The sequence below is a fragment of the Rhagoletis zephyria genome, unplaced genomic scaffold (genome assembly GCF_001687245.7).
Source record: "Rhagoletis zephyria isolate East Lansing unplaced genomic scaffold, Rhagoletis_zephyria_1.1 Rzeph_scaffold_00188, whole genome shotgun sequence".
In the NCBI taxonomy this organism is placed as follows: Eukaryota; Metazoa; Arthropoda; class Insecta; order Diptera; family Tephritidae; genus Rhagoletis; species Rhagoletis zephyria.
In genome coordinates, this window is record NW_016157272.1 from 185040 (window position 1) to 211110 (window position 26071).

The 26071-nt window shown below is 35.4% G+C and overlaps 1 protein-coding gene and 1 long non-coding RNA gene across 5 annotated transcripts in view; one reads left to right on the forward strand and one right to left on the reverse strand.

Annotated features, from left to right (window-relative positions):
• LOC108357992 (uncharacterized) overlaps positions 1-26071 on the reverse strand; it is a 171219-nt gene that overhangs the window by 138512 nt on the left and 6636 nt on the right. For all 4 annotated transcript variants that reach the window (XM_017609100.1, XM_017609097.1, XM_017609098.1 and 1 more), the window contains one exon: positions 3183-3325. The gene's annotated coding sequence lies outside the window, so the exon portion shown is untranslated. The remainder of the gene's footprint in view (positions 1-3182; positions 3326-26071) is intronic.
• LOC108357993 (uncharacterized) lies at positions 1271-25943 on the forward strand. The gene is made up of 3 exons (XR_001846687.1): positions 1271-1366; positions 11046-11057; positions 25933-25943. It is a non-coding gene; the product is annotated as an uncharacterized LOC108357993 (long non-coding RNA).

Sequence of the window (26071 nt, forward strand, 5' to 3'; positions counted from 1 at the left end):
TCATGAATCCCCTAATTGCGTAAAAGATGACTGTGATTTGATTAACTAATATTCCATTTTTTCCAATTTTTATTGGCACACTCGAAATTCAGTCTAAAATTATTATATACATGAAGAAAGTAATATGTATATATATATGCGTGTGCATAAGGAATATTGTGTAAAAATCTATCGCGCTAATATTTAATCACTTTTAAATAATATGGCATTTAAGTTTAGGCGCGCGACTAAACGCGTTAGATGACTGCGTATGGTGCTACGGTGCGTATACGTGACATACGCAACTACGGGTATATGAGTAAGAGTGGTTATTTCTACTTTATTTAGTACATATATCTTTTTCAAGTTTTCTTTATACACAACTGAAGATAATGCGTTCTCAAAGAAAGAGCTAATACCATTTTCGACCAAAAACACGTTTCTGTAGAAAAATGTAAAAACTCGTGAGATTTGACCATATGAAGCACATGCATACATATGTGTATATATATGTATGTATCTTATGCAAGCGGCATACAATGCGTTTATACAAATCTCTTTGCTAAGCTTTAATTTTAGCTCCAATTCTCTAAATTGCTGATGAAAATTCCCAAAAAAACTTAAAACAAGTGAATGGAATTTTTAGTAAATATCTTGCTGCAAAAACCAACTAGCGAGCGTAAATTTCTCTATGCACATATGTAAGTCATCAATATATGTACAACAGCAGCCGCCTTGCCGCCAAAGTACCTACATGCATATGTATGTAAATATATGAGCAGACAGTAAGCAAAATTTGCACCGCTACATAGCGCCCCTTCCCATTTCTAGACACAATGCCTCTATGTGGTGTAGGTTTTTTTCCTTATATTTTCATGCTACAATTTAAAAATAGCTGCAAAATCGACACTTGTCGGCGGCGATCGACAGACGCGGCGCAACTCATAGCACGCTTTCATATGCTGTGCGATAGAAATTTCTGCTGTACAGTGAGCGGGCAGCCGTAGTGCAGCTTGGGGGCGATAACTGATTGAAAAATACTCGTACTCGTTCCGGCTTGTCAATTAGCTGACGCGTTTCCCTAAATGGGTGCAGACATATTCACTCATACATATGTATGTTAGGGTGCATCACCAAAAAAGTGGTGGTTTTTTTCACTGGAATTATACAATTTACTATATATAGAGACTTCGGCCAAAATATTTGGGAAATATTTTATGTTGACCGATTTGATAAAATTTTCAAACATTTTTAAGCAGACCTTTTTATCTTAAATTCTTCTATTATATGAGGTTATTATTTGGGAAAAAATATTTTTAAAAACTTATTTTATTTATAAAAAAAATTGATTTTTGGAGATATTTCCAAATCGATCCCGCTCACGTAAGTCTTAAAATTTTACCGAAGTATTTTGGCGGAAGTCATAAAATATAATAAATTCTACAATTCAAGTGGGAAAACTAACGAGTTTTTTTTGTATGGCGGATGATGCACACCCTAATGTATATACTTATGTATATGTGAGTACAACTGTATGGAGGAATACCTATAAATAAATGTGTGCATGTATAAATATACATGCCTAGACAACAAACAAAAACGACCTTATACAGTTTTAGTTGAAACGAAACAAAAAAAAACCGACACACAAACATTGCCGGCAATTTTGTAATTTAGTTTCTGTTGTACTTATTTTTGCTTTTGTAATTGAAATTTACGCGAATTTAATTAAGTCGTTTGCCATATTATGCGATGTTTTTACACAACATTTTCTAATTAAACATTGAATTCGCCTTTGTACTGACATTTTTCCTGAATTTTTTGTGTGTTTTGTTAGGTTAGGTTGTATAAACTAAGAGAGCTGTAAATTCTAAAATATTTTTATTTGAATTTTTTTTGTGTTGAGACTTTTTAGTTTTATTTGAATTTTGTTGTAAACATATTCTATTAAAGAAATTCGATTATTTCCAGCTAAAATGAGAATGACGCTAATTTCAATAAGTTTGACCTAGAAAAAAAAATTATCAAACATTACCACAAGATACAAGAACAACAACGAAAGAGAAGAATAATTCCAAAAAGTTCCTAATAACCGAAAAAGACCCGTAATATTTTAAAATGTCGATATTTTCAGAAATACTTTAGCTTTTTGTTTTAAAAACTAAAAGCAGGCATGAAAGCGTAATTACTGTGCCAAAGAGTCAAAAAATAAAATAAATTATAAAAATCTTCTAAAAAATAACTACAAATTAAAAAAAAATATTTATTCAGAAACTTTCTGATTTTATCGAAAAATAAATAAGGCTAAACAATCTATTAAGGTTTTGAAAAGCCCCGAAACATCCCGAAAAAGTTTGAGAAATTTAAAAAAATATAAAAAAAACAAAAAGAAAATTTTCTTAAAAAAATCCGTAAAAATTCGAAATTCTCGTAAAAATTAAACAAAATAAAAAATAATTTCGTATTTTAGCAGTGCTTAGTAAATGAAATTCTAAAATTCACGCTTATTTTATTTCTCAAAACACTTCGACAGCTCCAATAAATCTTTCAAAATCTTCGAAACCAGTCGAGTATATAAAACAATAATCGAAAATTAAAAAAAAAACCCAAAACTGCTAAATGTAAAAGATCGGTATTTTCGAAAACAAACCGAATGTCACGAGATGTATGTTCTCAATATCTAAACAAAACTTAAGCGAACATTTTTTATTAGCATAATTTTTAACTCCAAAAAATTAGAAGAATCCTCAGAAAACTTAAATATTTTCCACAAAATTTAAAATTTCGAAAATCACCAAAAAGAGGGGTAAGAAAAAAATTCGAAATCTTTTGGAAAAAACCGTAGAAATAGAATTAACACAATCCACAGTTTTCAAAAAATCAAAAATTAAAAAAATCTCGAAAAACTCAAAAGGTCCGATATCATTTTAATGTTTTAAAACAAAAGATGCCGGTTGTTTCTGATCACAAAATACAAAGAAAATTTCGCCTTTTATTCCTGCTCAAAATATTTAAAGTTCTAGTACAATGGGAGAGGGCTCTAAACGTACCTTCGAAAAGGCCTTGCAATACACTTTTGTTCATTACTTTTATCTCTTTTGACTTCAAAATCGACCGTCTCTTTATAGTTTGTTTCTAATGTTTTTAATACTTATAGATAATTATTACCCCACCCACAATTATATGTATGTATGTGTACATACCTTTGTTTGAGCGCTGATTTCATTTAACCAAAGTGGCAGCTGCATATGTCATAAAAATCTGACTCACTGTCAATCAACGAGTTTTTTTTTTTTAATAAATATGTGTGTAAGGGGCTGACGAATATTTAACACTTAAAACAAGTCTGAAATAAAAATAAATTAGGAAAAAAATTATATCATTAAAAACAGTAGAAAATACATAAAAATTAATTGCATATTATTAGCATAAGTGGAAAGACAAGGTAATCACATTTGCAGTCAGTTTATGACTAAACGTTTAGTCAACCACTCAATAACCAATGCTAGTTATAAACAATGAAAACAAATTCAATAAAAATAAATGTTATGAAAAAAATCTCTTTTATCAGTAAATATTGCCAAGAATAAGATCCTTGAAAACATACATATGTACGTATACTAAAATTAAAAGTCAATGAATTTGGAATTTGGTAGATCGCGGTTGATGGTTTAGAAGAGATCCATGATTTCTTCTGTATGGCTTCGAAAGTAACAGCAAACACTACCTGCTTCTGTCTATTCAAATCTTTTCCTTCCTAGGATGTTGTAGAATTAAAGCAGATATTCTTCTAAAACCTTCTAACCAAAAAACAAATCTTCAACAGTGGGTTATTGATTTTTCAAGCTGAAGATACTCCGGATCCCATTAATTGTTATGCCTCAATTATTTCCCCAATATACCAGATCCCGCTTAGGTCAGAGTCTCTTTTGCAATCCAAAATACATAGTCTACCTGTGGTATTTTTATATTTTTTTCCCGGCTGGTCAGGTCTTATGTACTCCTTCCACCAAAGACAACGCAGGAAAGCATAAATTTACAGAAAAGTAACGCAGGAACGTGGAAAACAGAAACATTTTTGGAGAAAGTACATGCGAATCCCCTAGTAGTATTCATTAAAACGTCAAGGACCAGAGATATAGATTAAGAAAGTGGGTGGGTTTCTAACAGCTCACTTAGTATAATGGATATTGAATAGCCGTAAGAAATTCGTTTAATGGAACCGCAATATGGTTCCATAGAAGCTGAATAAGAACGGGATGGTCAAAAATGAGGAATCTTGACTCTAGTTAGAAAGAGTTAAGAGACCTAAGCAGCTAGTATGCTTCACTGCCGGAATCTCACAACTGAGGAATGAGGACAATTACTAATTCAACAGTCCTAAATTTTTTCATTCAACGTTATTGTCTAATGCAATAAAGTCTTTGTTTAGTCCATTGGTGATGAAAGTGCGTTTCGGCTCTCAGAGCTCAAAACCAGCTGCATTCGAAATTTCGTTATCGGCTCGCGGCAGTTCGCATATTAAGCTAATGGTCTCCGTCAAGTTTTTCGTGGTATCATAAAGGGCATTCTCTTAACCGAAGTGTGCCCCTTTGCTTTGGGGTAACACCTTTAACCTAACTTAGCCTATTCTACGCCATCGGCGTAGCCAGAATGAAATTTAGGGGGGGGCTCGACCCTATTAAGCTGGCATTTCAGGGTACTATTTAAATATATATAAGGAAAATTTGAAAGTTAGGGGGGGGGGGCTCGAGCACCCCCTGCCCCTACCTGGCTACGCCCATGTTCTACGCCCTACTTATTGATTTTATCCAGTTTACCGTCAGCGTCTGGCTTTCCTGCGTTAAGTATTTTCGAGCCAGCCATGGGAATGTTGCTGAATTAGAAGCAAATTAACCTCTGATTTTGTCGTGCCTGTTATATGATCTTTAGTTCAAGTCAAACACGACATGTGATCACTAAACACTATTTCCTACTGGGCCGCATTCTATAATCCTTCCAGCTTCGGGCTGTAGGAACGTAAAATCTCCGTTGTACTTAAGGATTTTGACTCCTCTAAACCAACCTGGACTCTTAGCATGGGCTCTCTACAACTAAATTTTTGGCTTTCGGATAGGAGGATAATGATCCAGCATTTATAGGCCGGTGAGAAATAACAATGTTTTAGAAAATCAACTTGCGCTTTCAGCGTGTTATATGTCGATTGAGAATTGGCTAATTCAGTGAAATGTGCGTTTTATACTGCATACTTATGGGCGCAATGCTTACGAAAGTAACAACATGCCGAATGCTTAAAATCAGGGCAGTAGAAAATGGACCACTTAGCTGAAGGACACAAGTTATAAAGTTTGAATGAAAATATTCATTTGCCATAGTTTTTTGGAGCTATTCTAACTACTGCGTCGCTGTAAAATTAAGGGACTTTCCTCGCTTCTAACACAAGCAAAACTAAGTGTTTTCTCCGCTTTCAGCCATTGTCGGCTCAACCCAAAGATCGTTATGTGTCACTTTCTTTTGTGCATTGAGAGATCATTAGCGCAAACAATGCGCAAATGAACACACATCGGCGATCACCTGACAGCTCATCAATTAAAATCGCATTTCAATTAGGTAATTCGCTGCAAATGTTTCAATTTCCGAACAGCATAAATACTACACACTTATTATTTAGTATGTTCTGTACATACGAGTATGAGAGAGTTAAAAAGAAAATAAAGTAACTAAACGAAACAAAGGCCAATAAATATCGGAGGCATCATTATCATTAAAGCGGCAGCAGTGGTGAAGCCCCACAAAAAAGGTGGAGAAAAGTGAACAATGACGTCGAGAACAAAAAGCAGCATTCAACAAAGCAGCGTGTAATAAAGGAATCAGTTACTAAATAAATGCACGTTTCAGGTTCTTATTATGCGGCATTTTTTGTTAACATCCTTTTTATGTTTCCTTAACCAATGTTTTTACATTTATATTTTTGATTTATTTTCAGAGGTTTTTTTTTTCATTTGCGAACTTTTTGGCGCAATTTAAAAGTTAATTTACTTCAACTGCCCGCAGGGGCCATACGAACATGACCAACACCACCCAGTTGACTGGCTGCACGAGAGCACAAAAGAGGAGGCAACGAGCTGGCAATTCTGGCCGGGAAGAAATTGGAAGTTGCTCAACAAACTGACAGCAGCAACAAAAATCGACAGGATGAAGACAAAGTTATACGGGTCATTTGGTAAATGCGGCATGACCGGCTGCAAAAGGAAGAATGAAGGGGCAAAATGGATAACAGCCTGCAGCTGGCATAAATTGACCACCATGAAAACTCGGTGCTGCTATGCAACACTGGTGGCAATTGCGATGCATGAAGATATGAAAATCGGAAAGCGCAAGGGAGGCTATCGAAATTCGAGTTAAAAAGAGTTTAAAAGAAGCTGCCACAGCAGCAGCGAGGCAATAAAAATACTTAAAATAAAGTAAATAAAAAGAAAAACAAGTAAGAAAGTCTAAGTTCGGGCGGAGCCGAACATTANCGAAAGAGGAGTAGCAAAAAACCGCGAAAGGGCAGCAGAAATGGTGGTCAGTTGGCAGAAAGCACATGTGGAGGTAGCAAGAAAGGTTTCGTTGGTTTCGCGTTTTTTGTACTTGTGAGCCTCTTTCTTTTTGATGCCCTCCTCGTTGCTTTTTCCATGGATAGCTTAATACTGCGCGCTTAATGGAAAGCGTGCTGCAATTTGATGATTAAACGTCATGCAGTCGATTGAGTAGCTGATGTGCTACACTATAATACTTTTACGTGACTATCCAATTGCTGCCGTCGACCAGAAACAAAGAGCAAAAGAGCCAGCAAGCCAACAATCTGCATACGATTTCAACCTTTGTTTCATCGATATCAGGGATGAAAAATGGAAATTTCAGATTGTACCTAATATCATAAAATAAATGTACCTAAATGAGGCAGATTGTACCCAAAAAAAGTTACATCATTCATTTNGATATGCTTTGAGCGAGCATGAAATGAATTGTGGAGCCGGTTAGTGAGAGTCTGCTAGTGCTGTGTTAAGTCGCCAGCAGCAACTTCGTCGATACCAGCTGATTCGATACCAACAAACTCCGACCAGCCGCGCGCTATTCAGTCAAAGGTCTTCTTCATCAATGGGCGTGCAGAGCCGGTGATGGGCAAGTGCAATCAGTGCCGCTACCTACCACTGAATACTGCAATCTGCGGCTGATGGCTGCGCTCTGTTATGCGTTGTCTTATTTTTTTTTTCTTTGGCGGCATATAGACCCTTTTTTTGTGTTTTACTTATTTTTGTTTTCAATTTTTGCCTTGCGTTTTGCGCTTTTTCTTTCTTTGTAACTGAAAACGAAAGCCAACCTGTTAAGACGGCAACACCACAGTTGCCTCTGTTGCATGTATAAATGTTAAGAAGCAGGCATAAAATGCGAATACAAATGATTTTGAAAAATTCTCATCAAATGATCTGCAGCAGAACATCAATTATAGTAAGCTGAGGAACAGTGGGCCGATATCACGAAAGCAGCGACGAAATCAAAATCAATGCGTATCTAAAAATAAGATGTGCTAAGAGGTATTTCGTCGTTTTGCAAGGTAAGTTTTGAAAATGGCTGGAAGTCAAACTGTGGGCTGATGCACCTAATAAGAAAAAGGGAGCGCGGTAGACATAATAGCAGTCCTCGTAACTGACAGATAAGTGGCTACTGGTTTATGGAGACGACGGTTTTATATCAATAATCAGATAAACCCCAGCCTGAATATTGGTTAAAAAAAAATACCCGAACTAACGCCTTTTAATGGTCCAATATTAGCTCATCCGTATACAACGGTCATCCACCGGCTAATTAGTCAATGGCTGGGGATCAACTAGAGGCAGTGCCTGGATAAGTTATGTTGGTGGCAGAACACTATTTACGATGGAAAGATGGCGAATATTGGCAAAAGACTTTTGAAAGTTAAGGCAGAGCCAACCGGGAGGGCTCATTTTTTGCTCAGAGCGGCGCTAGCAGTCCATTAACCCCAGTGACAGCCGATAGTCATAGACATACATACTCTGATTCGAAAATTCGAAGGAAATTCAAGAAAAGAAATTGGTGACTTGAGCTCTAGAACGGGTTTTAGGAAAGACGTTTTCATCGGAAACTAAAGGCTGAGTTCAACGCACTTTTAAGGTTCCCTTGCCTAATCAACAACATGATTACAGAGGTGGATCAGGCCACAGAGATAGGATAGGAAACTGTCCTACCGTTATTCTCAACATCTCAACTGGGTATATAGAGAAGAAAGACGAAAGGAAGGAATGGTTTATATCTAAAGCCGATGTGAGTTCATAATGGACAAAAATAAAAAAGAAATCATGTCATGAAATCAGAGGAAACTGTCCTTCAGATATTCTCGTCTTCACTCCTGCTGCAAGACTACGAGAATTGAAAGAAGATTATATCCCCAGTATCAGTCAGGACAGATATCGCTACTCGGAGTCTCTCGCGCGTCGATATAGAAACGCGGTGGGATCTATTTATAAGCCTCTCAGTATTTTGTTGTTTAGTTGGTATTCAGTACGTGGGGTTTGGTGCTCCAGGCAAATGCAGATGATACCGACATCGTCGGCCCAAGAACCAGGGACATAAGAACAGCATTGCCCAGTTTAAAAAAGAAACGAAAGACGTTGGTCTAGCGGTAAACAAGGGACCTTCTGGTAACACGTAAAAAGTCTTCGCGTTTTGAGACACCACATCACTGTTGGAAATTATAGCTTCGAAGTAATGAAGGACTTTGTCTACCTTGGATCCAGCATAAACACCACCAGCAATGTTAGCCTGGAGATAAAGTGATGAAAAACTCTTGCAAACAGTTGCTGCTTTGGGCTCGGTGTGCAATTAAAAGCAGAGTCCTTTCCCGACGAACAATACGAACAATAGTTACGCTCTAAAAATACCTCATCTTTTTATGTGGCTCAATAACATGGACGATGTCTCGGCTCGACTCGGTACTCAGGGCGCAAACTCGCAAAGGACAGAGGCAATTGTTGAAGTTTCTTCGTCTCGGTCCAAACCGACGAAAGGCTATAGAGTCAAACAAAGAAGAAAATTTGGTGTTTGGCATTTGGTATTTAGTATGCATTAGATGCTTGGTATTGAGTAGTTATTTGATGTTTGATATTTGTTGTTTTGTATTTTTGTTATGGTAATGGCAATAACAATGGCAATAGTAATGGTACTGTAATGGTAACGGCAAAGGTGGGGAAATAGCTATGGTAATGGAAATAGTAGTGGTAACGGTAATGGTAATGGTTACGCTAATATTTTGGAAATTGTAATGGTAATGATATTGGTTATGGTAAAGCTAATGGCAATTGAAATGGTAATGTAAATGGAAATGGTAATGGGAATGGTAATGTGAATGGTAATGGTAATGGAAATGACAATGGTAATGGAAAGGGTAATGGTAACGTTAATGGCAATGTTAACTATATTGTTAATGGTATCACTTATAGTAATGGTTATGATATTGGTGATGGTAATGGTAATTGAAATGTTAATGGTAATTTTAATGGTAATGATATTGGTTATGGTAATGTTAAGGATAATTGAAATGGTAATGGTAATTGTAATGGTAATGGTAGCGGTAATGCTTATGCTATTGGTAATTGCTGAGTTTCAAAAATTAATTTTTTTTTTTCGTGTTCATTAGCCCCACTACTCATTCCTATCCCAAGCAAAACGACGCACACTAACAAAAGAGTATCGGCGCATGCGCAATAACATAGACGACGATTGCGTCGACCACCACCCGCTGCCATTTGGCACATAAATCAAGTGTTGACAGACAGACAGCAGTCCACATACACACACGCACATGCAGCAAAATCAAGCAGACATAAAGACGGCCACCTTGTGGACGCTAGTTCTTAGTGATTTTAATGGATTCTTTCATACCTCGTTCTTTTTGCCGGCGGCACACAGTAAACTTAAATATTTCACCATACACTCAAAGGCTGGTGGTGTGTTTTTTATTTGCTTTACTTTGTTTTTGTATTTGCATTTTAAATTTCAACTAACAAACTAAAGCAAAGAAAAAAGCTTAAACTTGAAAGCAAGAAAATTTATCTGGCGTTTGACTCCCGCTAAAATGAATTGATTTGCCTCTAATTCAAGCGCAACGGCAAAAAGCGCAAAGGAGCCAAGAGCAAGTGAGCGCGGGCACAACCGGCTAGTGCTCGTAAGAGGGGCAGTGAGTTAGTATGATTGCAACAGAAAATGCATTCTCAGACAGGCGAGCAAACATGCTGACTGTCTGGCTGGCTGTTTGGCTGGCTCTTTGGCTAGCAGGCAGGCAGACAGACAGACGGCCAAGTGAGCAAACAATTTTTATGTGACTTTGTGCGCTTTTTGTTTTGTATCATAAAACCCATAAATAATTGCAGTTTTTAAACGCCTCTAAGCCTTGGCAGTAACTGCAAAAATGCAAAAATACAAAATTAAGTGCCAATGTTTATACATTTTCTTGTTTTTATTTTTTGTCTATTTTTACCTTTTGTTTGTTAGTAATTTATAGTTGGTTTTTACATTTATTTTTCTTCAATTTTACGACTTGAAATTTTTATTGCAAATAAGAGAATCTGATTTTGGTCCACATTCACCTCAGCGGGCAACACTTACTCATACTCGTCTGTGCATTTTCATACAAATACACATTAAGGTGATTCAGAAAAACTAATTTATTTAATTTATTTTATCTTTCCTCGGAACCATGCTCAAAAGTTTCGTCTAGACTCCAAAATAGGTCTCAGAAAATATGAGCCCTTAAAATTAATACTAAGAATGACCACGTCACACTTTTCGATTTCCCATAAGCATGGTTTCGAGAAAAAAGAACAATTTTTTTTTTCTGAATCACCCTATTATACTATACATACGTGCATACGAATACGAGCGTACGTGCATTTGTGCAACAACTAGTAAACTACACTCTCGCATCTAGAATTTTTGCGAAAAAATAGCCACTGATGTCATCTTTCGCCGAAAAATAAACAGCAACTAAGCAAACAATTGCAGAGAAGTTTATGTATGTATGTATATGTTTGGCTGCTTATCGCGCTACGTATATGCATATGTACATTACAATTTTACGTAGGAAAAGCAACAAATTTCGATTTGTATTTCACTTTAAATGCCGGCTAGGTGAACTATATCGCAAGGTAAACGGAAATACTGTTTCGTATGAATTTTCAAAACAAGCCTGCTTCTCTGAAATTAAAACATAAATAATGATTAAAACTAAAACATTTTTTCTAGCTAAACTTCATTAGAAAGAACAATCTCGAAAAACTACTCACCGGCAAATGAAATCTTGTGCTTTCTCTAAAAAAAAATGTAAAGTATGTCCATGCTCTGAGTGTCAAAAACTCACCGAATACCCGGCAATGTTCCTTGCAAACGAGTACCTGGCATATACGAGTGTATGCACCAAATGAAAAACGTATGAGAAGGCCAATCAGTGCAACAATGAGGGCCGAGCAATAGGCAGATCATCCTCGTATTAGTCTCCTTATTCGCACTCTTCTTCCTCTTTGTATTCGGGCTTATCTTGGTATTCGTCCTCATATTCGAATTGATCTTGATACATACATACCTTCTGTTCTTCTTCATATATTCGTCTTCGGTTAGTCTACGTATTCATATAAGACCTCGCATTTTTTTCTTTTTCGTATTCCCAGTTATTCATGTTCGGATTCGTTTTCTCGTAATGGTGATTTGGATTTCTCTAGACCTGGTACATTGCCTAAGTAGCGATTTCTTTGTGCCTCTTCCTTCAGCCTGACTAGGGCAGAGAGCGCCCCCTTTTTTGGGCCACAGATTAAAGTGGTTGTTTCTCATTTCTTTGCAAGTTTATCGGCAACCCCCTTTTCCGTCAATACCGATATGTCACAGAATACAGAGAACCTAAACCCGGTTGGTCAGACCAAGAGTCCACGCTTTTTTCGACAGCTCAAGTTTCAGAACTTTTCCCATAGTTTTTGAGTATCTCAATCTCGATCCAACTGCACCTATCCCGGCATAACCTTCAGTCAATGAGCCATCAGTGTACCGGTTTTTTTTTATTTATACGATAGGTCTCGTATACCTTTTTGCTAAACTGAAATTCGTAGGCGTGACAAACCTCAGTATTGAAATTTCATGGCGCTGCTTCGTCAAAATATCGATTTGCCTACGAATGAGAAACCCTTTTGCCCCGATTTTTGGTACCAATCCTTCTTAGGCGAGCCCTTTTCGCCAGAGTCTGGATATAATTATAAAGAGCGGTCAGATCTAGAAGCACTTCCAAGGATGCGATTTGCGGTTATCATGACACCAACTATGCATACGCATGCCAGCCTTTGTATCTTAAATAGAGTCCTACTCTCTCTCTGGATCATACAGCTCAACCTACCTTAACATAATCAGCTGAACATCCAGAGTTAGTAGAGTGGGCATATTTTCATAGCAAATATATGTGTAATTTAAGCGTAGTGAAGGGTTCTAAAAATAGTCGCTGAGCTACTGAAAAGTCTACGCCACTTTCTAATTTTTCATACACGTGATTTTGGTGTACTTTCTGCGATATATTTTGCCACTATTTCCAAGTAGAGCAACACTTTTGTTATCGTTCGTCTGAACTATGCTCACAAAAGCTTATAAAAAAGCCTTAAGTACCTTATCTACAGCTACGTAGATATCTTCACACATATAACCATTTCGGTTGTCTAGGAAGTACATAATACCGTTCCACCACTGGAGTTAGCTGCATATTATCTTTGTGAAGCCGATAAAATTCAAATTTAATTACAAAAAAAATAGATAAACACAACATTCCTGAGATAAGAAAGCTAGCTAATTCGTTATCGGGGCTGACTGCGTGTATTATGGAAGAGCAACTGTTTTAAGTGTGTAAGTGTATAAGTAAGCATGTGGATACTCTATAACTGCCCTGCAGCAAAATTTAGGGACAGTCTGTCAAAACGCTAGTTCCGCCCTACAAATTTCAGAACTGTCTCTGAACTACTAAAAAAGGGATGCTGAGTTGGACGGTTGAAACTCATATGTTGCTAGTTGCGCTGTCATCAATGTTACTCATCCTGGTCATGTGAAAGCTGACAAAAGATGCACAAATGTAATATACTATATTTTTTCGATTTTCTTAGACCCTAAAACTAATAAAAAACTGTTTTCGTTTATTTAATATGTAATTCTCTACATAGTTTATGGGGCAACTGCTAAAATATTTCCAAAAAAGTCGTTATTGGTAACATTAATGTCATTTTTATACATATCTACGTACGAATAAAATTTAATGCAAAATATAAAATTTAGTTAAGCTACACTTGACAGGAAAGGTCTGCGTACACCATTTATTTTTTAAATATTCACAATATATTGTGAGGTAAAATTATTTTTATTATTTAAATGATCATGCTTATAATAAAATAATATTAACCGTGTTTTAAAACTTTATACAAAACGAAAGTTANAATAAAATTTAATGCAAAATATAAAATTTAGTTAAGCTACACTTGACAGGAAAGGTCTGCGTACACCATTTATTTTTTAAATATTCACAATATATTGAGAGTTAAAATTATTTTTATTATTTAAATGATCATGCTTAAAATAAAATAATATTAACCGTGTTTTAAAACTTTATACAAAACGAAAGTTAAACTTAACGATTTTTCATCAAAATGTTTGACTTTTTAATCAGATTTAAAAAAATAAACCAAAGTGGTAAACAATCTCACTTTGAAATGTGAGTGCTATTGATATGAACGATACTGTACATACGTAAATGTATCACTAAGCACCCGAAACAAGGCGAATTCATATAAGGTGGTATCGATTCAACAAATACAACAATTATTTTCTTTTTTTTTGTTTTAGCTGGTGATTGTCAAATTTCAGCTATTCTTCTCCGAATGAAAAAGGGCGACAGAAAATGCAAACACTTTCACGTTTTCACTCACTCACTAGCAAAATATAAAATTTTGACAATCAAACGCTACACTCAGCTGATTAAACAACACCACCTAATATAAATTCGCCTTGACCCGAAATGTGTAGTTATGCAGTGATTTTTTTTTAATTTCCAATGTTTTTCATATTAAATATTTTTCGTTTAGTTTTTATTTAAGTACTATGTCTCATACTCCATAAACCATTTAAATTCAAATTCCTAACTGTGCTGCAAACTTGATAGAACTATTTCGAGTATTCTGTTTTATAGCCCATCAAATTTTAGTGTAGTAAAGTGTAATCTTGCATCTTAAACGAAAATATTTAAATATTAGAATGTCTTCAAGAGCGTGCGTAAAAAGAGTTATAAAAAATCAGAGGCTAGCTCAGCGCAAGTTCTGAACCAGTTTGGTTTGCTGCAGGGTGCATCTAAAATCATTAGACACCATTCGTGAAGATGTATTCCTCATTACCGTAAACGCCTGCCTAAAGAAGGCATAGAAAAAAGGTAAATCGAACGATGTGGTTTCCCTCAGTGTATTCAAGTGAAAAGTAGCAAATGCTTTCCAAAGCAAATGCATTTGACGTCATACACGTGTAAAAGTCACTCAGTATGACAGAATTGACGCAAAGAACATTTGTATTTGAAATCTTTAAATTCGTGCGTTTGTGGGCATGGTGAATAATGCGCCAACATTGTGTTTATGAAAGTGCACTGTGTCGATGACTGCTGCCAATTTGCCAATGTCGCTGATGGCCTCCACTTTTCTCACTTTCGCCGCTCTGTCGCCCCCCCCTCTTCTCACTTTAGTTGCTGTAAGACTTTTGTGCTCTGCTTTTACACTTGTGTGATTAGCTGCAGATTTTCAAGCTATTTATTTTTAAAATATTCATATTTTCGTTGTGAGTTTTGGAATTTATTTGCATCTATTTTTGGCCAATGCATAGCCATAGCAGTTGCGCGCATTTCACTGTTGAGTGCGCAATATTTTTGTGAAAATGCATGGTTGTTATTGTTAAAATATTTTTAAATTATGTTTAGTTGTGGATTAAGGCAACAATGAAGAGATAAATTTGAATATTTGAGTGTAAGTACATATGTTTGATCCGCGTGAATGACAGCAGCTCGTCGACTGGTGGTCACATTCGTGGGTGAATTGCATTTGGTTTTTGTTGTCGTATCTTAGAGAAACAAGGTGTAGCATGGCGGCGAGACATGAAAATATGGTATAAGTGGCTGCGTGGGTGTATGCATTTAATTACTTGATGTGGCTCTTTGTTGTTTCAAAAATAACTTAATTAGTTTTGGGATCAGTGTTTCTTTTCTTTGTTTGAGGTTTGTATAATATGTCAAAGGATTTTCACGGTAGATTATCGAAGATTTTTAGAATTGCAAAGTTGCAAGAGGAAAAAGTAACAATAGTTTCTGAATTGGTACAATAAAAACAATACCAACACGGACGGGGCTCACACTTCATGTGTTTGATTTGTTTCGAATTTTTAGGGTTGATGCATAAACATAAATAATAAATAAATATGAAATTTGAGCTTGATTAACACATTTTTAAACACTTTACTGGACAAAAACAAGAACAAATTGATTTAATAGTTTTCCAAATAAGTATCTCGCAAAACGGGGAGAGGAAAAAATTTGAAAAAATAATAAAACATACACACATTAAAATTCTCTATGAAAAGAAATATTTTCAAAATTTGTTTTCTTGAAAAATTTTTCAAATTCAAAGTTTTTGATAAAAAAAAATTGTTTTTAAAAATATGCGATCTGAAAAAAAAATTGAAAAAAAGTACAATGGTAGCTCTGAGTATTGTGCAATATTTAAGTGTAGTATTATGTTGTGTAAAATAATTTGAGCTCTGACTTTTTTTTAAACCGAAGTTGAATAAAATGAGTACATTACAATTTTTTTTTAAATTTTTTTTTTGAGTATGCAAGTTTTAAGCGATTGGGATTTTTTTTTAAATTCATCATGGTATTCGAAAATCTCGAAAAAAAGTTTACAAAATTTTCATCTCACAGATAAGTATCTCTTTTTAATTTTTTGCAGTTAATAAACTATTTGCCTAAAAAAATCAGTTAAGTGATCAAAATGTGAGTAATTATGATTGTGTTTTTATTAATTATACACTTTATGGTTTTAGAATGGAAAAACCAAAACTGTAAAAGTTGCGAGTTTTTTCCAGTCTGCGCACAGAATGTATCACTGGCAGCCGGCGTTGCCAGGTTGACGTTTTTAACGTCATTTGGGCGTTTTTTTGTATCCTGGACGTTTTTTGTGTAATAAATGACGTTTCCCAGTAATTTTTCTCTGTTACTAAATCAGGTAAGTAGAACTGATTTTGAATTATTTTCTTAATAAATCTTTACAAGCTTTGTTTTTTGCAGCAGCTGCTTCAAAAAATATCTATTCTTTGGACACAGGTGACTTAATCCTTTTTTAAAATCATAAAGAAAATGACACAATTAGTCGCATGGGGCTTTTATTGAAAATGTTATGAACGTAAAAAGGCAGAAATATTGCATTTTCTTCTTATTTAGCATTTTCGACATCCGACCACTTAACCAAATGTCTAGAAAAAAAATAAATATATATATTAAAAATCAAGGCAATTCTTTAGCACCTTAAAACTTTCACATTGTTGTCCCGAGAATTTAATAGGCTATCAACCTGCATACTCAAAAAAAATTTAAAAAATCTGAATAAAAGGTTTAAAATCTAGCTGAAATGTTGCAGATTTTTTATAATTTTTGCACAAAGTTTGAGATGTGGATTTATATTTTGTTTGTTATATAATAAGCTACGCTTTTAAGGAAAAATAATAAACATTAAATAAACAAAAAAGAAACAGCCAAAATCGATTACTTAATCAGCTGATCACAAGTGTATGAAAAAATTATTTTTATTTTGACGACCTCAAACCAGTTTGGAATGAATTTTTAATGTGACAAAGCAAATGACATTTTAATAATACCTTATGTACAAGTACGAGCACGAGTTAACCCTTAACAACCCACAAGTTTCTCGCGGACACCTTTTTAAGTTCGTTTATGTATAAAATCTAAGGTAATTATTTTTTCGAAAAACCATTTTATCTAATCTTTCACCAAGATCTTATGCATCTCAACGTGAAACTAAAATATTTTTACCACCACCAGTTTAATTTTTATAATTAAAGACCTGCCAAGTTATCGCTTAGCAGCCATACAAGAATTGGTTGGATTAGGTTAAGGATCATCTCCCCAATCACTTGAACCTGTCCCGAAAAGGCTGAAGCATTGTCACATTTGTCCAGCAAAAATATCCAGAACTTCTAAACAATGCATTCGCAATGTTCGCTCTGAACAATGTAAAAAAAATTTTTTTTATATCTGTAAATAAATAACACAAAAATTAAAATACTGAAGTATGTAATACAAATAGTTATCGACGGTACTTTGGCAAAAGTTCGTATCAAAAACACTCTCTGATAACAATCTCTAAAAAAGACTATATTAATAACCAAAAAAAATATTTTTAATAACCTTTTTATCTCAATATTAAAGATCAAGTACTTTTTAGCTAATTAAGAATAAAATATAACGAATCGTGGTATTTAAGGACTATTTTGAATTAATTTCATAAGATACGAGGTGGCAATGATTTCTGAGACACGTGCTTTCGTCAAACCAAATTTTTTGCTTTCAAAATGTCTTTTGTAAATGAATTAATAATTATTAATAATTATTATAATACATGAAAGTGACCATATTGAAGTATATTACACTACCATATTTTTTGCAAACACAATGCCTTTGTTTTCTTTCAAAACGGCCTTAGAATTATTTAGTGTGTACGCTGGACACTACTGGTCAAATACGTTACGAAAGATTACTGGGTTGTTGAGGGTTAAAATACCAGTAGGCATACGAAGCGAATACGAATAGGACAATGAATTTTAATGTGAATCTTACCAACCCTTAATGTAGTTGAAAATTGTCATTTGGATTTGCATTCATGACTTTTTTGCTTTACCTTGGCAACTCTAAAAATTATTTAAGCGTTTTTAGATTTAAATATGCTTCTTTTTCACTTCTACCAGCTGCATTGAGGATTTATAGCAGGTGTAGTAATAATAGCATGAAGAAAGATTTGACACAAAATTTATTGATTAAAATTTTGTATAAAGCCGCCGAATATGAGGAAATAAAGCGGTGCCACATCGAAAATCTATAATTATCTTATTTCTTATTAAGATATAGTTGTACATAATAACTTGGAGTACAAAAAAAAAATTCATAATTGTATTTTTTTATGTCAAGACTTAAGTTTGTAAATAACTAAAATCAGTGCCAAAGAACGGAAGTTTTGGTTTCAGATACTTCTGAAGGCGCTTCATAGTATGTGCACGTAAATGTGAGCCATTCCATGTTGCAAGCTTGCTGAAACCTTAAGATTTTTTCAGTTTTTGTTATTTTCAGCATTTTAATCAAGGTAAAGTGATTTAAAACATATACATACATAGGTATATATATATCTTTTTTATGTATTTTAATCTTTCAAAAGCCATACCAACGTAGAGCGTCTTATTTAGCGCGCGGCAGGCATAGAGCAGACGGAAGCATAGCTGGCATACACCGCCATTTACATGAGTGCCTAAGTTAATTTAATTAATTTGTGGGAAAAAGATAAAAAATAAAAATATCTATATGTGCATATGAACGCCCTAAAATCATAAACATAGTTTGTCTATAAGGCATATTCACTATATAAAATTAAAAAAAATTATATTTACTACATACCCATTATTCTTGTTTAACCTAGGCCGATCGTGAAATTTTTGCCAATTCATTTTTAACTACAATTTTATTTACATACTCTTGCTGCTCATTTTTTAATTAGCTGCTTATTGTGCTAGCCCGAAGTCTCCACAACACATTTTTTATTAACTTGCGAATTTATTTTTCTTTTATCTATTTGTGTCGCTGGTTATTATTGCTTTTTTGTTTGATTTTCAATATTTCGTATTTACTTTTTCGATGCTGGTTGGCCTATTGTATAGCCGCAAGCGATAAGTAACAAAGCCAAAGGGGAAGATAAAAAATAATAACGAAAAGTACGCAAAATATGAAATACAACAGGGAAGTTGATGAGCTTTTTTTTCTGCGCTTTACTTCAGACAATAGCGCAAAATTGCGTTAATGCGATATTACCTCCTTTTTTGGCCTTTTGTCCTTTGGTAATTATTTTTCGAGATATGAGTAACGCATAGGCCTATTTAAGCTGTGACCATGAACGATAGAGAATAAAGCAATTGTTGTTGATTATTAGTTTTTGAATTGAAAAATTTAATTCAAAGGCTGGCTGGAAATTCTATACATAGCGTATAATTGTGTCAGCAAAATGCGGTAAAAATTGAAGTTTTTTTTCACTGGCTTTATTGGGTTTGCAACCTTGCTCATTTGTGAATTTTTGCTCGTTCGTAAGCCTAATTTCGCTGACATCACTATTAAAAGGCATTTTTTTGCTTCACTAATAAATAGAGATAATAAATAATAATCGATTATCCAATAGTAGAACAAAAAAAGCTCTGCATTATATCTTTGCTTTAATCCTTCGATAAGTATAGTGTATACACTCGCCTAGACGAGATAAAGGACAAGGATGAGCTTACCAATTTGTTTGTATTATACAGAAGGGGACTAGTTTTGAAATTAAGGAGATAATAGCTTTTTTTAAAAATTAATAGTAATAGGCCATAAGCAGAGAAATGACTTGGGTGGTCAAGTAAAAAAAAAATATATATATATATCGAAAATCCTTAGTTTATGCACTACGGATACATCATTTTCACGTCGTACGCCAACAATGCGATCAAGCTGCATTATTTCAAACTAAATGTTTTCTAAAGACCTATCGAAATATTTCGACCGCTAGCGGTCCTTATATTACATAGAGCCCACGAGTTTCGAGTTTCTTACTCCTTATGATGATTTACGATCATTCATTTTAAGACGATTGCCAGTTTCAATTACTACCGTCTGGTGAAGCTGACTTGTGAAAACAAAAATAATAAAAAAATAAGAGATATTTATGGGACTAGGCATCGAGCACGAACCGCGAAAAAAACGTAATCGATATTTTTTTTCAAAATTTTCGTTTTGAAGCAGAAATGCATCTAGATGCGGTAAGAGCATTCTACATAATGAAGAAATTTTGGAAAAAAAAATTCCGCTTACGTTATTCTCGCGGTTAGCGCTTGATATGTAGAAAGTATTTATGTAAATAAATATGTATATATATATTCCTATAAGTAGCTCATACCTTTTTAGTGTAATTACTTCGTATAAAGGTGTAAATTAAGTGAAATTGATTCATCGTATATGTATGCACTTACTACATACATGCATATGTAATAAATATGTGTACAAAAATACATGTATAAATACTATTAGGTTTGTATGTATGAATACTTATGTAAAAATTCGTTATTGTTGCCAGTCAACGTGATTCGAGGAACAACTGCGTTAAGTGACAAACGAGTTCATGTGTACCTTATCGTATTGATGTAGTAGTGATGAAGAGTTTTACCTCGTCGTTTACACAAATGACTTCGAAAGGCGCTGGTGTTGAATACAACACCGACCCATTTTCTTATCTCTGTTCAATTTATCAGATATGCTCGAAGGGAAATGACAATAAACATGTCCAATCAGACAATCACGTATACTAAATAATTGCATAAATAGTATATTCATGCGCATATACTGATGTACAGTGCCGTGCAAAAAAAAAACCGTGACAACGATTGCTCGTGTTATACATAAAATCGTTGTGTCTAAGTCTGTAAAGTGCTAATACCTGGGCTATCAAGGGAACACTCGAACTATGACGAGCAAGGACACATTAAGTTTCCTCCTAGCAACACGCCTGAGACAAATGAGCTATTTAAGCTTTTGGCCTTAAAAATTACCGGGATTTCATGGCATTCACCCGGCCGAGTTGCAGTAATCACGGGCTATTAACTCCCCCGTATATCACGGCCATTATAGGGAGCTCGCTTAACATGGGCTATATACCGCTAGGCTGGAGAGAGACTAAAATCTCCTTCATACCCAAGGCAGACATATTAACGGAAAATACTTCAGACTTATAAGGTTGATGTCTTTCCTCCTCAAGATTTTAGAGAGCATAGTTGATGAATACCAACGGGACGGGATAACAAATAATAGACTCTCCCCAGCGCAGCGTGCCTACACGAAAGCCAACCTCCGGTAACCGCTTTACTTTCACTTGTCGGGTTTGTAAAAAAGGGGTAATCAGATAATAAGTATGCCTTGGTTGCTTCTGTTGACATAGAAGGCGCCTTCAACAACATCAGTGCAAGTGATATTACAGGTGACTTAGAAAAATTTGGTCCATACTCGTCAGGCGGAAAATAACTGCTAGGTTAGGCAACAACACACTAAGCAGACAGGTCGGTAGAAGCACTCTTCTCTTCTTCTCTGGAACTTGCAAGTGAACTACTTACTGCTGAGTCTAGAGAGAGGAGGTTTCCACGTTACTACGTATGCCAATGATCTGGAAATTGCCCTTAAAGGCAAAATATACAATTACCCGTATGGACATTCTGTGCTCTAATTACTCATTGCAGTTTATGAGAACCACCCCAACCAAAGCGCTATAGGAGTGATAACAAATCTGTCTGTTGTAAATCTGGTATGAAAACACGTGGCCGCCGTTTCGGCGCTCAGACTAAAAAGTATGTGGCTCTGGAACGCTCGCCGGTTTGGTCAGCTCTATACTTCACACTCTTCAAGACGAACATGCCGTCAAGAAGAGAGTGACAAACACCGACTTAACAGAGAGGGGGGGAATTCAATTTGTACACAAATGGATATATGGCAATAGTTTAATGTCACCGCAAATTACTAAGAGGCAGTCAAAAGTTTTTAATTCAAGAACCTAATTGTTAAAGAATTGGAAGAATGTGACTTAGTTAGGCTTCCGTGCACTATCTGGCACGAAAAGCTGGTTATATTCGCAATGAGATTGAGACAAGTTTGTGATTGAAGAAATTAAAAAGTAGTTTCAAAATATGTATTTTTTTAAATAATTTTTAATACAAAAATTATCCATGCGATTTCTCAAACGAAAGGAGCAGCGCTCTTGAACCAATTAATTTTTTGTCGACCACTCCCTTGGTTGCAAACAGTGACGCTTTATTACTTTCGTTAAAAAAAAATACTAAATTTTACAGCTAACACGCAAAGCAAAAGCAATAAAATACAAAAACAAAAAACAAAAATTAACTAATATTAAACAAAACAACTTTTCTGCCAGTCAACATCTCCAGGTAGGTAATCAACCAGTCAGTCAAAGCCCGCCCCTTTAAAACTAACACTTTCGTAAATAACTACAAAAAAAAATCGTAAACTTGACAACGAGCCGTTAATTGATTTTGGTAGCTGCTCTTTGGCACTGAGCGAATATGCGCTTGACACTTTGCCAGTCCGCCAGACAATCAGCCAGCTCACGCATCCGCACCGAAACCGACACTCTTCTTGGCTTATTTGCTTGTGAAATCTGTGCTGTGAACCGGAATTGCGACGATTTTGGCGGGGGTGGTGTCGACGGCGGCGTTTCTCATGTCTGGTTGTTCAGCAAAGCATGTTGTTTGTATGCTGATTTTTGTATTCGCTGTAACTTTTTCATTAGTGCTTTAATTAATAATGTAGGTACTGACGTTGTTATATGTAAAATTACTGTGAGTTTGTGTGTGCTTTACAAAAGAAAAAATATATTCCAAATAACTTGCTTGTGTTCATCGGCGTAGCCAGAATTAAATTAAGGGGGGTGGTGGCTCGAAACTATTAAGCTATCTTTTCAGCGTACTATATTTAAAATATATGTAGGGAAAATTTCAAAGTTGGGGGGGGAGAGGGGGGTTGGTGTTCTCGGGCTCCAGCCCCTACCTGGCTACGCCCATGCTTGTGTTTACTTTTGCATAATTCATGTGATTTCGCAGCCGCAGGGAATCCGTCTAAGTGACGAAGTGTTTGCTGAAGCTATAGAGGGGAGCGAAACGCCATTGGCTAGACAATAGAAATTTCATAGTAATATTCTCACAGTGTCAATTCTGGAAAGCGATCTAATTTCGCAAGTTTTCTATGTGATTTTCGCGCATACTTAGGTGTATTAAAGAGAATTTTTTAATAATGACAAAAACAAGCGAGGCAGAGCCGAGTCGAGATAATTGCGAGTTTAACCCGATACAATATCTAGATCAAAATTTTGCCAGAGCTACGCAGATCCTACCAAGCAGCTGTAGCTCCGACGCTGGAATGGAAGGTGGTGAAACTACGAGGACGGAATTCACAGGTCGAGATTTGGTTGAGGTAGTGATAGTCTGTCTTTGTATATTACCTGTATGCGCAGCGTTGGGTCCAGTGATTATTTAGCATAGTCCGTATATCGTACTTCACATGTTAGAGATGCCTTCTGATGCACCTAGGACAAGAAGCTGTTCGTGTGATTCCGTCGGTTACAGCGCACCAACAACTGGTCGCACAGTGTTAGGTTGAGTGGGGCATCTGCGCCTAATTATGTTAGTAGATGGTATTCTGGCGACAACGTAGCTGTCCGGAGTGCTGTATTGTGGCATGTTTGCATCTTCGTCCACTGCGTTCTACTAGTCTTCGGCGACCAAACTAGTGTTGTACGTATGTTGCCAACAACAAAGAAAAGAGCAGTCTGTCAAAAGTAACCTCAGTCTGGCTTATCCTGAATCCGAGTTTTTTCATCCGTCCGTAGTGAGTGCACATATGAGAAGAAAAAAGAAGCGAACGCTTTCAGGCGAAAATGAAACTCTTACGGGTATAAGGTTGAATAATTTCAGTCTGCTCTCTTTCGTTCAGGTAATGAAGATGGTTGCTGAGGATTTCGTGGGAAGTAGGGAGAAGAAGCCATCAGTATCATTGCCGGACGCCAATATCGAGCAATAAGTATTAAGTGTTCGAGATCAAGAAACCGGCTTATGGTAACTCAGCGTGCTTCGATCTGTAAAAATTCAAGGGATGGGGGCTAAGAAACATAGTGTTGGGAAAGAGAGGAGACCTCAATGCATTCCAGTAGGGTGGCGTGCAAACAATGCCGAGAGGCTTCGACAACGCGTCAAGAGGGTTTATCTCACGAGGGGGGTAAGGTTGAATTCATATGTTTTCATTGCTGAGGAAGAGAAGCATTATCACCCAAACTTCGCTGCTATTAAAAGTAGGAGGCGCTGTGGGTTTCAACAATTTGTTCAGGCTTCTGAACACTTAACGCCTGTTTTTATTCATTGATGGATTTAGTGCCAATTGTCGGTTGAAATAACTCCTGCATGGCTTCTGGTTCGACGATGCGCAATCACAGAATTTTTTTTTTCTCTGCCATCGCGCTAGGCTGGGTTGGACGGAGAAACTTTTGATTGACCCAAGCTTACTCAAACCAGAAAGGAAGTTACATGCCTTCAGTATTTTACCTAGTGGAATGTTTGAGTTCTCTATGAAGAAAGTCTTTCGATTCGATACTAATTTCCAACTAAATTGATTGATTGGTTTTTGCACTTCAAGAAATTGCGTCAGAAATATAAGGCTGCCCCAGCGACAAAGTTAAAGAAAACTATGAAGCTTTGAAGAAACAGAAATTAAAGCACTTACATATTTTTTGAATACTTTGAATTGAATTGCATACTTTTTTCTGTACTGTAACTTAAATTCAAATTCATTTTATTTGTAATTTCGCTAAAATTATACTAAATTTCAAAAACATATTTTGGTACCTAATTTTCCTGCAGAAAAATTAAAACTCTCATTTCCAATTTCGTTTCCTCTTTAAACAGTTCGAACTTTATTTTTTTACTAGTTTACACACATTTTTTTAACGATTGCTATAACTCAACTTCAATAGTTTTCAATATTCATGTGCTACCCGACCACAGCCGTCACCACTACGACCATAACCTCAGTCGCCAAAATCCTAACCAGAGAATGACCAACAGCGACAGCCGTGGCGACAATGAAAAAATATTTATTTAATTAAGAAAATATGCAGCATTTAATATACTTTTTTTCACTTCATGTTCCATAATGCTCTTACAAGCATACATATGTATGTAGATAAGAACTTAACTATTTTTTTTATTGCTGGCTTTTTATTTGTCTGCTTGGTGTTCTTGCTGCGGTCGTGATTGTTGCTAGGCATACTTATTGAGCAATCGATTGCCAATTATTAGAATTCATAAATATTATTAGTGTTGCCATTTTATTAATTTTTTGGTTATTTTATCCTTAGCGGTAAAATTTAGAATTCGGTGACAAGCGGAATTTTTAGTGTTTATTTAGGAGCTCTTAGCTAGTTTTTAGCGATTTTATTCATAGTGATCGCAATTCTTAACGTTTACATTTAGCACTGCAAAAAATCGATGATACTGAAACGCTGTTTGCTATTACTCATCTTTTAAGGTTTGATGTTTTTCGCATTTCCAACATTACATAAATCCAAAAAGAAATTATCGAATAAAGCTTATAGCGCTGTTCCTTTTGTTTTTGTTAAATAATGAATTTATTTTTCTTGTTTTTGATGAAACACTTATTATTTTTTATAAACATTTGATCTCTAATTTTATAAAATAAAATTGAACTGCGAAAGAAACAATTTTTCCATAAGAGTTTAGAGAATTGAAATTATTTATAAATCTGGCGGGACGGCAAAAAAATAAATGGCAACACTGAATTTTATGTACATGCATATATGTTTGTATATATTTACATACATATGTATACGCATATGTTTTGTTTATGGCAAAGCAAAAATCCAACACATATAGATATGCATTTAAATACATACATACATATTTCGAATGTAAATTGTCCAATGACTTTGGGTATGATTATTATACCGAGTATCTGCGAGTATCAAGATGAGGTCTTTGTGATAAAGAAAACGACAGAGATGCTACATGAAATCATGTAGCCCGCAAAGCGAGCAGATAAACATAGATAGTCAGGCGGCCATTGAGGCCCTACTTTCATAAAACACAAATTCGGATACCGTCGCGG